The following is a 14,208-nucleotide window of genomic DNA, read 5'->3' as shown; positions in this document are numbered from 1 at the left end:
CTGGATTTAGATGTTTTCCCATGGGAAAAAGTTATGCTTTAATGAAGAATTAGTTTAAGATGGGTGGATTAAGTTGATAAAATTCATCTCCATAGTAATTTAGCAAGGGGGCGAAAATTAAGATGTTGGCCACAGTTGCTTTTAATTTGGGCTGAGCTAAAGATTTGTGTGAAGACTTCAGGGAGAGAGCCTTCAGTTCCAGTTGATGACTTAGCCATTAAATGCTGAATTTGCACACAGTGGGGCCTCTATTGAGCAAATGCTTTCCCTAGCAGTTACATTTTAGTGTAAGTAACTGACCTCATACATCCTTTCAAGTGTTGAGGGATTTCTTATTTTCTTTTCCAAGTTGGTTTCACTGCCCCCCTAGCTTTTAAAAACCAGTCTGTGATAATGGGGCAATATAACCTTTTCTAATATGATATCTAGCCTTAAAGAGTTTCACAGGCATAAAGAATAAACATAAAAAATGAAAAATAAGAATAAAATGAATACATGGAACTTTCTGTGATCTTAAAAAAGATAGTTTAGTCTTAATAGTTAATTTGAGAGCAAATAATTTTTTATTATAATTATTTTGCTTCAATTTGATTGCTATACAATGTCACTCTAAAAATAATGACAACTAATTCTGTGCATTAACTAGGTCATGGGCTGCCCACATATTTGGCTAAGCATTGGATATGCCTAGTAAGATGAGCATTTGGATCACTGACTGGAGTGAAGCTGATTGCCTTTCCTGGAATGGAGAAGCCTTAGCCAATTCACTGAGATCTAGAATAGAAGAAGGCAGTACTGGATGAAAGATTAATTTTCTCCTTTGCTTCAGGGTTGGGCTGGGACCTCTTGTGCTCCTGACTCTTAGGTCTTCAGATTTGAACTAGAACTCTTCACCAGCTTTTCTGGTTCTCAGGCCTCCAGTCTCACAAAACACTACCACCTATCCTGGGACTTCATTTTGCAAAGGACGGGGCATGTGACTTCTTAGCCTCCACAAGGGCTGGAGAGATGGCTCAGACATTAAAGGCTAGGCTCACAACCAAAAATATAATTCCTTATAATAAATCTCAGGAGAATATGTGCAACCAAATCTCTTTACCTTAAAATATGGTTTATTTTAAAAGAGGCATTTGAGAGAAATTAAAAGAGTCTTTACCTTTGTATGGTCTCAAGTTGCTTGTAAGAATGGCAAATGCTTCCCTGCTTTTCATCTTCCCAACTGCAAAACTGCATCTGAAGATAGAAAATTGAGCAATGAAAGATCAATGGGCTTATACACAACTTCACATGCCAGGTCAATTTATTTTAACATGCATAAGTCTAAATTTTCAGTAATAGCCATGTCAGGAAAGAACTATAAGAAACATCAATATTCCCATTGAGGGTTTTCAATAGTTCTTAATGATCTCATGTATCTGCTATGCAGACATGAAGAAGGCTTAATTAATGTCTATAGTAGAATAAGCAAATCCTGCAAAAAAACAAACAAACAAACAAAAAAAAACCCGCACAGTATAAATGAGTTTGAAGACAAAATCTTGGTGCCAGTGGCCAGCAACATTACACACTTGACTTTGGTGGGGCCATGCCTGTTTCCTTATTTGTAGAGTATCCAATTTAAAGTGCCTCATTCCCAGAATCTTAGTAAGGATGAACTGAACTAAACAATGTAAAGCTTTCAGAAGAATACAAGGCATGTAAAAATCTTCCTACACACTTGAAAACATTCAGCTGGGCTCAATAATGTGTTTATGTATCATAACTCCTGGGGGCTGAGACAAAAACACTGCAAGTCTGAAGTCAATCTGGTTTACAAAATAAGACACTGTCTCAAAACAAAGATTTGGAAATGTAGCCCGTGCATGCCTTTAATCCCAGCACTTGGGAGGCAAAGGTAGATGAATCTCTGAGTTTGAAGCCAGCCTAGTATACAGATAGCCAAGACTACAGAAAAGCCCTGTCTAGAAAACCTGAGAAGTGGGAGGGAGGGGGGAGGGAAAGAAGGAGGGAAGGAGGGAGGGAGGGAGAGAGGGAGGGAGGGAGGAAGGGAGAGAGAGAGAGAGAGAGAGAGAGAGAGAGAGAGAGAGAGAGAGAGAGAATCTAGTGAGTACTTCAGATACTGTCTTATGAACACAAATACTCTGAATTCCATGATCAGAGTTCTTTGTCTCTTCAGTGACATTCAAATGTTAGAAACATGGCATTGAAAGTAAAAGTACTTTAGGGAACAGCTGTGGATCCTTTGAGCAGCATTATCTCCTACTCACCCATAACTGGGATTCCTCAGAAGTAGTTAGCATCACTTGGGAAGATCATCAGGCACTGTGTGAGCCATGAAAGTTTGCTAACAGTGGGAGATGAGATAGGTGGGTCCTTCAGCAGGCTTAGTCTTTCTGAAACCATGGAAAGTTACACAAGGTTCATAAAGTAATCCTCAAAGAAACCCTGAGTGTAGAGTTGAGCTCAGAGCTTCATACCTAGTCCCTGAGAGATCCTATCAGTAGGGTTGGATATCATTAGAAGCTGTTTGAAGTGACTAGAAATCAACAACAAAGGGCCCAGGCAGCTGCTCAGTGCTATGTGCCTGAGAATCATCACAATAGCAGATGGCTAGGACTGCAGATACCACTGATCTCACTTCCCATTGTATGGCCAAGGATACTGAGATTGGTAAATTACTTGTCCAAAGTCATCATTGTAGAGCCAGGAAAAAGGGGGAGGCTAAAGTCTAGGTCTTCTGACTCCATATTCTATGTTTACAAGACACATCCTGAAATTGAAAGAGGGAAGCCATGTGAGAAATAGGACCAGAGGAAAGCAGCCATGAGGCTGCCATTTCTCTCTAGAGACACTGAACTGAAATTTCAACCACACATAATAATAGTGATTCTGAATACCATTCAAGTGTTGGATATGTGACTAGCATTTCGTGTGTGCATCCCATTTAATCCTTATGACGACATCAGGAGCTAGGTGATATTATCAGCTCTGTTCTTCAGATGGGGGAACTGTGAAGCATTCAGCCAGTTTTCTAGGATTGTGCATCAGACAACAAGTGATAAACCCAAAACTAGAATAACAAGTATCGGTAAATTGTACTTAAGATGGTATTGAGGCCTTCATGATATTGAGAAAAGCCCTGCCTCACTTCACTTCTCCACTCAGTCTCAGCATGCTTATGGCTAAGCCGAGGAGACTATTCTCAAACAGCCTCTAGATCCCTGCATGGTCTCTTGTCCTTTGCTTATTTTTCTTTGTGTCTGCATACTTTGCCTTAAGGTTTTTGTAACCACTTGCATCTAAAGTTTGAGAAAATGTATGCAAGGTTTTCTATTTCTGGTAAATTGGGGGTTGTTGCCAGGGAGGTACCTAATGTTAAGTAGTTAAATGTATAACTCCAGCTCATCCTGCAACTGTCAAATGCCTCCGAGGACTGCCTCTTTGGGTCTCCTTCCACTCCATTATTTTTGTTTTGATGGATGCTGATAATACCTTGTTCCTGTGTAAGTTTCTCCGTGCATCTATTTTTTCTAGATTAAATGACTTTTTAACAAGGCTTATGGGGCGATTCATTGTCATTAAAATAATGAATGGATCGAAAACAGCCTTCTGTCTCTTTGGAATCCACTGCCATTAGTGGACTATAATCCAGCTGGTGACAATGACAGGGAGCCAGGAGGCTCTCGAGAAGAGGGGGGAGATATATAATTTTCTCTGATTTGTTGGTGAGGATAAAGCACCCCAGAGGTTTCAGAAAATGAATTTAAATCCATGTCTACATCGTCTCCGTTTCTAGAACAGAGCTTTACAAATGTGGAGTGGGAGATAGGATACCCCACCCCTCACTCTAAACTTTTTCAATTGTGCTCCTCACTGAGGTTAAAAAGTAATAGATATTACATGCTTGTTCCATTAAGGTTCTGTAGAAGTTGATAAACATTTTAAAGTTGAGAGCTAACAGGACTTGTGGCATTAGAAATAATGTTACAAGCTAAACAATGGGTAATGCCCATTAAATTGGGTAGTGCCAATCCAGTTTCAGGTCTGCAGTGGTATCTAGGAAGTAGGAGTTGGAATCTTTAGCCTAGGAGGAGAACCTGCCTCAAATATTCTCAACAAGGGAAGAAAAATCATCCATTTGTGAATCCCCAATTCTATTTCCTGACTCTTGACTCTACTTAAGAGAAAATGCTCTTTGACCCTGAGAAAAATGACATGTCTTTCAACAAACTGCCAACTGTACCTTTTAAAATGAATGATTACAATACAGGTGTTGAGTTCAGGTCACTTTAGGAAATTATCTAATGATAAAACAGACATGATGGGAAAGGACTCAGCCCTCCCTATGGCAGGGGCTGAGGAGGACATTATGGGTAGTCAACTGCCTATGACATGAGTTGGCTGACCCTTTCAGAGTGAGGATAGAGAAGGCTCAAAACTGAGAACTAGCCAATCCGGGAAATTTCAAAGCAGTTTCTTATTCTCATGTTCCTGTGGCAAGTTGTGTGACCTGGGCATGTCCTTTCCTTATTTAGGGATTGGACAGTTTGGTTGGATCGTTGTTTAAATTTCTTGTTCATCTTCTCTTTCATATTTTTAGACTTGCATCCTCAAGTGTCTGCTGGCAGAAATAGGAACAACAATAAATCCTACCTGCTGTATAAATTCCAAACAACAAAATCTTTTTCCAGTCACTCAAGTTAAAGTTCATGTTCCTCTCTCTCTTCCCCAAACTCTATTATGTCTGGAATAGACAATATCTACTTGATGCCTAGAATGTTCCAATGTTCTAAATGGGGTCATTGTTTCCCTTAAGGACAACATTAGGAAGTTGTTTCTTGAGTTCAAGTTTGGGTCTTGAATGGTCAGTGCAATTGAGGCATTGAGCTTGGATGTCCTACCATGCTGGAGTCTGAATGTCTGTGACCTCTCCTAACTTATATGTTGAGATTCTAACTCCCAGAATGATAGTGTCAGGAGGTGGGACCTTTGGTAAGTTATTGTGTCATGAAGACAAAATCCTTAGAATGGGAATAGTGTACTCATGAAGCAGATCTTGGAGAGTTTCCTTACCTCCCTGCTGTGAATTGGGATGTCTGTGGTCCAGGAAACAAGCCTCACCCAGAGTCATATTTCTTGGTGCTTCCAGCTTGGCTTTCCAGTCTATGCAATTACAAGAAAGACATTTCAGTTGTTGGAAGTCATTCAGTGCATATATTGTTGAGGCAGTTTGAATGGGCTAAGGCGTGGCACCACCACCAACATAATAGCAGGCATTAGTAATAGTACCTACAGTAAGAGTTAGTGCTCACTATGTGTTTTAGGTTGGACATGACATTTCATGTCCTTTATCATGTTTAAAACTCATCAAGTTAGGAGCAGATTGTTTTAGAATACTTTTCTAAGTGATTTTTAAATCTCATGTTATCATGTCATATTGCTTGTGTTTCTGCTTGAAACAGAGTCTAGGTTTTGTTATTTTGCCAGCTGTATTCAAGGTTGAAGCTGTTTCTTCAAAATGTGGCATATCTTTTGTTAATTTTATTGCTGTGGTTGTGCTTGTGGCATTTTGCTTTGTTGGTTTTCTATTGAGATGGGGTCTCATGGAGCCCATACTGGCCTCAAATAGATCTTCTTGGCTCCATTTTCCAAGTTCTAGGATTTGGAGCATGATATCACATTATACCCAGTGGTTATATCACTTTATTAATAAAGAACAAAGTCTTCGAGTTGTGTTCTTTTTAGCCCACTAGTATTAGTCTCAACTCATCTATCAGATTTAATTTTCCATGTGGCATCTAACAGCCTCTGCCCAAGTGAGCTACTTAAATGGCTTTTCTTCCATGCTTACTGCTCATCGGCATCTTGCTCAAAAGGTCTCATGCCTTGGATTCATATTTCAGTCCAAGGCTTATCCATAATCCCATGCTTTGATTAAAATCTATGTATTTATAAAGATTTGCTGAACAGTAATGATAAGTTTCCCTTATTTGAAAATTTTGGATCAAGTATGAATTGAAACTAGCATTTCCTAAGGTAATCTAATGACCACAAGTTTGGAAGACAGCATTCAGTGGTCAAAATGATCTAGAAAATTGTACTTGTAAATAATTATTTTTATTTTTGAGTGTGTGTAAGTGCCTACACGTGTGCATATGCACCATGTGTTTGCCTGGTGCTCATGGGAGCCAGAAAAGGGTATTAGATCCCCTGGAACTAGAGTTATAGGAGGGTGTGAGCCACCATGTATGTGCTGGGAGATGAGCTTGCGTCTTTTGGAAGAACAGCAAGTCTTCTGCCAAGCCATGTCTCCAGCCACCAATTCTTCTTAAAGTGAAATTCTTCAGGACAGAAACCTAGCATAGTAAATAAATGTTTTTACTCCCAGTACCAGGACCATGCCTATAACGTAGTAGACACTCAATGAACATAGAATAAATTAATCGTTGTTGTTGAAATATGCAGCCTTTCATTGTATAGTATATTACTTTCTTGTAATTTGGTATTCAAAATTTTATTAGAAAACTTAAGAATAGCAACCATTTCTTATATAATGTTTGTGGTTATTTTTCTCCATAGCATTTGGTGCAGGACTTGTCATCTTATTGATGATAAATAAAATTTTGTTCATCTTTGTAATTTGATTGTTGGAAGCCCTCTGGGAATAGACGTTACCAGAGATGCTATTTTGACAGTTGGAATATGGCAAGGCATCTTTGATTACTGTTCCATTGTCCAAAATTCACTCTGTAGCAGCATTTGGCTAAATATTTGATGGTTCTTCCTGGCTTATTGGAATTTTCATTGTGTTTCTCTTTATCGTATCAGTTAAGTGTGGGCATATTAATGCAAGAATTAGTGCAATGCATAGGCTCCTTAAGATAGTTTTGTTTTGTATGAGCCACTTGATGGATTTATATCTCTAACATGTTTTATAGGAGGGATCTAGAATTCAGAAACTAAATTTTCCGAGACTGGAAAATCAGTAATTTGGAAAAAAATTCATTCATTTTATCAATCACTGAGATGCATTGATCATACTAGAATCTTTGGGCAGGAAGTTTTTTCTTACATCTCCTTTCCATGGCTGCCATTCAGTAAGCCTGTACACCCTGCACCCCACCAGAAGCAGGTGTTTTCTGTAAAATCTTAGATATTTGGAGTTACTTTCCTTAGAATCATGCCTCTCTAGATATGGGGTATAGATCTAGAATATTGTGCTCTGTATTTCAGTTTGTTTTTATGCTTCGTGATTCATTGTTAATTTTATTTACAGCAACCTATGCTAACACTGGTTTAGAGAAATGGGTTTCCAAAAATTCCAATTATTTTAATCTAAAACTCTAGAATATTGTTTGTTAATTATTCCAATAGTTTTAAAATTAATAAGTCAGTTTCAGTAAATTAATGGAAGGTTTTATGGATTATGAAATGACCAGAGTGGTTCATGAAGATGAGTGTTTTAAATGAGTCAGCTAAGCATCCGTGGCTATCAAAGATGAAGAACTTGCATGTCTAAGTTTAACTAGGCATATCTTATGGCTGGTTGTCTTTCTAGATTTAAAAACCAGAGGTGTGATTTTAGCATAATGGGCTGGCCATCTCTCTCTCTCTCTCTCTCTTTTTTAAAACTTTTGCTTTACTTTTTTAACTTTCTTTTTATTTATTATTTGTGTCTTTCACATCATGTATCTTGATCCCATTCATTTCCTGTCCCTGTGTATCTGCCCTCTGTCCTTGTAGCACCCCCCAATAAAATTTGAGAGAAAAAAGAAAAGGGGGAAAAATCTCATCATGGAAAGTGTAGTGTGACATAGTGAGTCACACAATAAATCCTTTTGGTCATATATCTTTACTTGCAAGTGTTCATTGCAAAGAGCCATTTGTCTGGTTCAAGGCCTCTGGTTTCTACTACACTATTGATGCTGGACCCTCACCGGAACTCCTCTTGGTTATCCTGCTGTTGCCCTGTGTTGTGGAAATCCTACAGCTTTGGGTCTGCAGGTCAGGTCCCTTCATGTGCTTCAGCAGATCACAGATTGGGTGGATACTGGGGTGGGCCAGCCCATAACCCTGATTTTGGGTCTGGGTAGTTGCAGGGTTGGTCAGCCCAGCAGCTGTCCCTTGTCCTTGCCACCAGGGTGAGCTCCTCTGCAGTGCTCTTGTGAGTTCAACCCTTGTAGTGATGAGCAAGGTGGGTAGGGTGGGAGAGGTGTGGCTGTCTCTTAGTAATGCCCTTTGGGAAGTCTCTTGGGTGCACACCCTCTCTCCTTCTGTTGAGCATAATGTATGCAATTCTTCTGAGGGCCTCAGATACTGTGATCTCAATTTTTGTTGTAAGTGGGGATTAAAGATGGTTCATGTTGAGCTAGAGAGATGGCTTAGTGGTCAAGAGTGCTCACTGCCCTTTTAAAGGATTGGAGTTTTGCTCCCAACACTCACATCAAATAGCTCACAAGTACCACCAACTCCAGGGAATTTGATGCCCTATTCTGGCCTCCATGGGCACCCACCACATGTTCATACACACATAGATATAAATAAATACAAAGTAAGTCTTTTAAGAAATGGTGTAACATTTCACCTCTGATATTCATCAAAGGATGCTTTCTTCTACCATGGATTTCTTCCAATTTACATATCTGGCACCTCTACAAATGGCCTATTTTGACTTTTAGACCAAATGTTTGAGTATTTTGTAATACATTAATGACAATATAAAAAAAATATCAGCTAACAGATCTCTTAAGGTTTTAAGGTATATGCTCATGTGGCAGGGAGGTTTATGGATAGGTTACAATTATATATATATATATTCACTATTTCTCATGGAGGAACTTCTGAGGTACCACTTCCTTGTAGCTCTTTGAGGAATTTGAACCTTGATGAGACTCATGGTGTGTGTGTGTGTGTGTGTGTGTGTGTGTGTGTGTGTGTGTGTGTGAGAGAGAGAGAGAGAGAGAGAGAGAGAGAGAGAGAGAGAGAGAGAGAGAGAGAGAGAATATATATAAATATCCAAGAACCAACAGTAGGGTCTGTTTTCCTCAAAACATAATCAGCACTCTGAACACATTTGCTTCCCTGTGAGAGAAAGCAAAAGGAGAAGGCCTCCTTCTTTGGAACTTCATGGACTCTGATGACCTAATAATGAATAAAAGTAAAGGAATGGACAACAGTTACTGCCACAGCAGTGGTGGTGAAGTTCTTGACTGTTGAGGTTCTTGTAGAAGGTGGACAAGCATGAGGCTTCACCCTCAAGATTATAATCCATCATTGACAGGTTTGTGTTTGTGTCCTGAAGTTGAGTGTACAGCCTAGGAACCACAGCCCAAACTGGATCGCTGTGTATCTGATGATACTAGCTAGCAACATTGAAACTGAATGCCATAAATGAAGGATGTCTTCACTTCCATGTACTTTTTCTAAAGAGCAGCTTTGTATCAGTAATCCTTCAGAGTCATTCACACACTTCTTGTGTGGTTTGGGAAGCCATTTGCTCTGGTCTGGCTTTTCTTTCCTCATTTTATACCTCTTTCATTTCTCTCTCACTAGAACTCTGTTCTCTAGCAGACTAGTCTCCCATTGTTTGTTAAATCAAAAGTGATTCTTGCCTTTACTCCTTCAGTTATCTGACCCCCCTATGAAGACCCTTTTTGTGGTTGTTTCCTTTTAATCGTGTCCCTCTGGTATGTGCCATGTCCTCTATAACCTTCATCCCCATTTTCACTGTCTTTCTCATTAAACTAAAACACCATCTTGAGGCCAGGGACCACATCTTACCACCCCAAGAGCTCTTGGTCCAGACACAGACCTATCAAGTATAACTATCCCCTGAATTAATTTTTATGTTTAGCAGGGAGACTCTTACTTCTGTCATCTTACTGTTAAATGAATTTTTTGTCAATGCAGAAAAATGTTGACTTGTTTTACCCATGGAAACATACATAGAAATAAAGTGACAGGTCTAGACTATAAATGACTCTGCCAGTATTACTACAAGTACTTGGACCGGATTGATTTAAATGTCATGTTTAAATTAATCTTATCCAAACTATAGACTCTATATTCTTTGTTGCCTTGTATCTTCAACACTAACAAACTAAACTCCATTTAAACTTAAATATAGTTAAGGTCTAGCAAGTAAGGATCCTAGAATTTGTAGGAATAACTTTTAACCATTCCTACTAGCACCAAGGAAGAGAGCTATTTCTTCTTCATGCCCCATGGCACAAATTGATATCAAATATGAGATGCCAATCTGGGCAGACTGTCAATTTACATACTTTTTGTTGTTGTTATTGTTGTAACACATGGTCCCACGTAGCTCAGGTTGGCTTCAAACTCACTATTGTAGCTGTGGATGACCTTGAACTTTAGATCCTTCTGCTATCACTTCCTATGTCTTGGGATTACAAGTGTACAATCAGCATACCAGACAGTCAATGTATTTACGATAGGTTTTTATTCAGTTCAGCTCTAGACAAAAGTAGTTGGAAGTGACAACCTAACCTACTTTTTCCTTTGGGCTCCCAGGCATTTGGAACCTGTTACACACACAGACTCCTGGTCAAATAACATCCTGATAGTATGAGAACATTAGCCTCTGCTCTTCCCCATCAGATTAGAAGATCCTTGTAGATCAGGAGCACATCTCATTTATCATTGCACCCAGACCTCAAGACACTTACCTGAGCTTAGTATTTCATGTTGAACACAGCTGATGTGGCACTGGCAGAACATTTGAGCCTGGAAACTTTGCTCTTTGGGCAGCATTTCCCTCTCTCACTCAATTCTGAGGAGTAGACATGGTTTCCAAGTGTTATTCCTCCACTGTAAGCATTATATCTCTTCCAGATGTGATAGCTCTCGATGATTTCATGATATGTTTCCAGATAGACAGTGACATTACTTTTCACGTCTTTAAATGTAGTGGAGTAGTATCCTTTCTTTAAAGTGTCCTGACTTTACCAAATCATCAGATCAGCATGACAGCTCCTAGCTGTTTGTAGTACCAGGTGCCCTGCATTGGGTACAAGTTATTTAAAAATAGCTTTGGAAAGATATAATTGAAATATAAACCATACTCATTGATAAGTTTGACACACATATAAACTAATGAACTTGTCACTATAATCAAGTTAGTGAGCAAGTCAGTCAGTCCCCAAAGTTTACTTGTTTTTCCTTACAACAATGCCCCCCTGTTCTTTTCAAGCTCTCCCATCACCAGACTTCTATTCATCTTCTTCCTGTCACAATAAATTGTTTTTACATTTTCTTGAGTTGTGTAGAACTAGATTTATTCCCCTTTGTCTGGCTTTTATTATTCAGTACAATTTATTTTGACATCTTTATCATCTTAGGATCAGTAAGTTAATCCATTCTTATTGCCAAGTGCTATTCTCTTGTATAGATATACCACAATTTGCTGATCTTGTTGATGGATATTTGATTAGATTTTAGCTTGTGGCTATTCTGGGTAAAGAAGCTGTAAATGTGCAGATAGTTTTAATTTGTGTTGGATAAATTCTCAGGAATAGAATGCCTTGGCTATGTGGTAGGTATTATGGTTTGAATTATATTCTCTAAAAATAGGTTAGTACTCTAGCTCACATGATTTTGGAATGTGATCACTTGGAAGTGGGGGTATTTACAGAGATAATCAAGTTAAAACAAGGTCATTAGAAAGAACTCTAATCCTTTATAAGTGGAATTATATGCAAGTTATGTAAAAAGCAGATTTGGAGAGGTAAAATTGAAATGTAATCTCTACACATTGATTACTTTTGACCTATGTATAAACCCATGAACTTACCATTACAGTTGATAGTCAACTTCCAGAAAGCATGGATGTGGTACAGATCACACTCATCCTCACTGCCCTTGAAAGGGACCTACATGGAGATAATACACTGCTAAGTTCCCCAGTCTGTGGTACTTCATTACAGTATTCCTTTGAGCCATTCCCCAGTCTGTGGTACTTTGTTACAGTATTCCTCCAAGCTAGCAGTGTACTTGTACACCTAAGGAAGCAGGTACCTGCCTTCCAAAGTAATTGCAGGATTTTTCATTCCCAGAAGCAGTGCTTTAGAGTACTTTCAGTTTCCCCATTGCTCGACAACAGGTGGCGAGGCTAATCATAATTTTAGCCGCTGGAATGTCATTGTAGTTTCAATTTCCATTTCTCTGATAACTGGTGACATTAAACACCCTTTCAAGGGCTTATTTGGAATTCCCATAACCTCTTTAATGAAGAAGCATCTATTCACATCTTCTACCATTCTTTGCTTTCTTCTTATGACCCTTGAGACTTATTTTTTCTACATTTAAGAACTTTATCAGATTCATGATCTGAAAAATAACTTCTCTCACTCAGTTCTTTGTAATTTTCAGAACGAGTGAGTTCTGAAAAAAAAAAACGTTGTTCTGGATGATTTCTAGAATCTGTCAGTCTTACACTGTATTTACATATAAAGTTCTCTCTGAGTTAAGCTTTATTTGAATTGAATTGGCATCCTGTTATTGGCCTATTGATATCAAATAGTTAAATGCCATTTGTTGAAATGCCATTTCCCCTACTGAATTGCCTTCGGATTGTCGTCAAAAGTCTACTGGACATGTATGAGTGGTGTGTTTGTGGGCTTTACTGTTACATTTTACTGCCTTGTTTATTCAATGCCAGTGCCTTGCTGTCTAGATCATTGCAGTCCAGTGGTGATTTGGGTTCTCAGGGGCATATTTGATAATGTCTGATAACACTTTTGGATGTGACAATTAGGGGCTTACATAGCTAATAGGTGGAGATAAGGCATGCAGCTAAATATCCCATAATGCACAGGCCAGTTTTCATAAAATAAAGAATCATTTATCCCCAAATATCAATAGTGCTGAGGTTGAAAAATTATCTTTAATTTTATATGCATCTGGAAATTAGGTAGTTTAAGACTTCCAAATTTGCTTTTATTTTTCTAAGTTGGTTTGGATTCTGAAACTTTTATATTTACACAATGTTAACAATCACATTGTCAGTTCCTCCAAACATCTTCTGAAATTTCCTTTGCACTAGGTACATCTATGTATGAGCTCAAGAATTAATATACTGGCAATGTACTAACATTGTGTAGATCTCCATATAACCAGGCTTTCTTAACTTCTCATAGACACAAATGCTTTATAGCTTTACAATTTATAGGCCTCATACATCTTCATCACTTGTATTCCTAAGCAGTCTGGTATTTCTGCTGCAGTTGAAAAATCACATTATTTGTAAGGAATAGAATTTTCAAGAAGATACATACTTTTTTATGCCCTTGGAGAGTTACTTGTTATAGAACCTAGTCCATGGGTTTTGTGATCATTGCCCCTGATATAGCCATATTGGTGGAATTTCAGGTGATAGAGACCCAAGTTCCTTTAATCTGAGGACACTGATATCTCACCAAATGGATATATCTGTAGGCCTGGATATGAAGCTATGGTGGCATTTATATTAATTTTTCCAGTGGATACTAAGATTTTTATAAGACACCAGCCTCATTTTCCCCATGATCTTCCATGCTCAATAATATGGACCCATGAAAGATACACCTTCAGGCTGTATCTTTATGGAAAGAGACCTGGAATGAGAAAATCTTGTGTTCTCAGATCTTTGGGAAATACTCTGGTTAGACATGGCCAAAGATTTTACTGAATGAAACCCTGTGGTCATGGCAGTGTTGAGTTTATAAGGATTATAGTCCATTTTTCTGCTCTCTTGCTAGGACAAATTGGTGGGAATAATTGGAATGGAGGATCTAGGCAAAGAAGGCAGCCATTGCAACCAACATCAGAATCTCCAGGCAACCTCAATTAGAAGCCTGGTCATGGCTTGTGATGTTTTCCTGGCAGTGGTGCCATGCATTAGCAGGTCTTCACTCTGACAGCCTTATTGTATGGGGCAAGGGTGTCATTTCCCTTCATGTGGATGGATGGGAGGTCTGTTTGGAATTCTTTCTTCATTTCTCTCTCTCTCTCCTTTCCATTTAGTCTATGTACATTTTGTTTTACATCATTGGCTTTCAGACCGACAATTCTACGGGAATCTGGGATGTTGACATCCTAAGGGAGAATGATGTATTACAGGAAGAGGTCAGCCATTATAAAGTGAGACACAGGACAGAGCTGGATTTTGGCTTATGATGACAGCTAATCCTAAAGAGTGTATTTTGCTTC

The sequence above is a fragment of the Onychomys torridus genome, chromosome 8, assembly GCF_903995425.1.
Source record: "Onychomys torridus chromosome 8, mOncTor1.1, whole genome shotgun sequence".
Classification (NCBI taxonomy): Eukaryota; Metazoa; Chordata; class Mammalia; order Rodentia; family Cricetidae; genus Onychomys; species Onychomys torridus.
The sequence above is the reverse complement of the archived record's forward strand: the minus strand, read 5'-3'. Positions refer to the sequence as shown.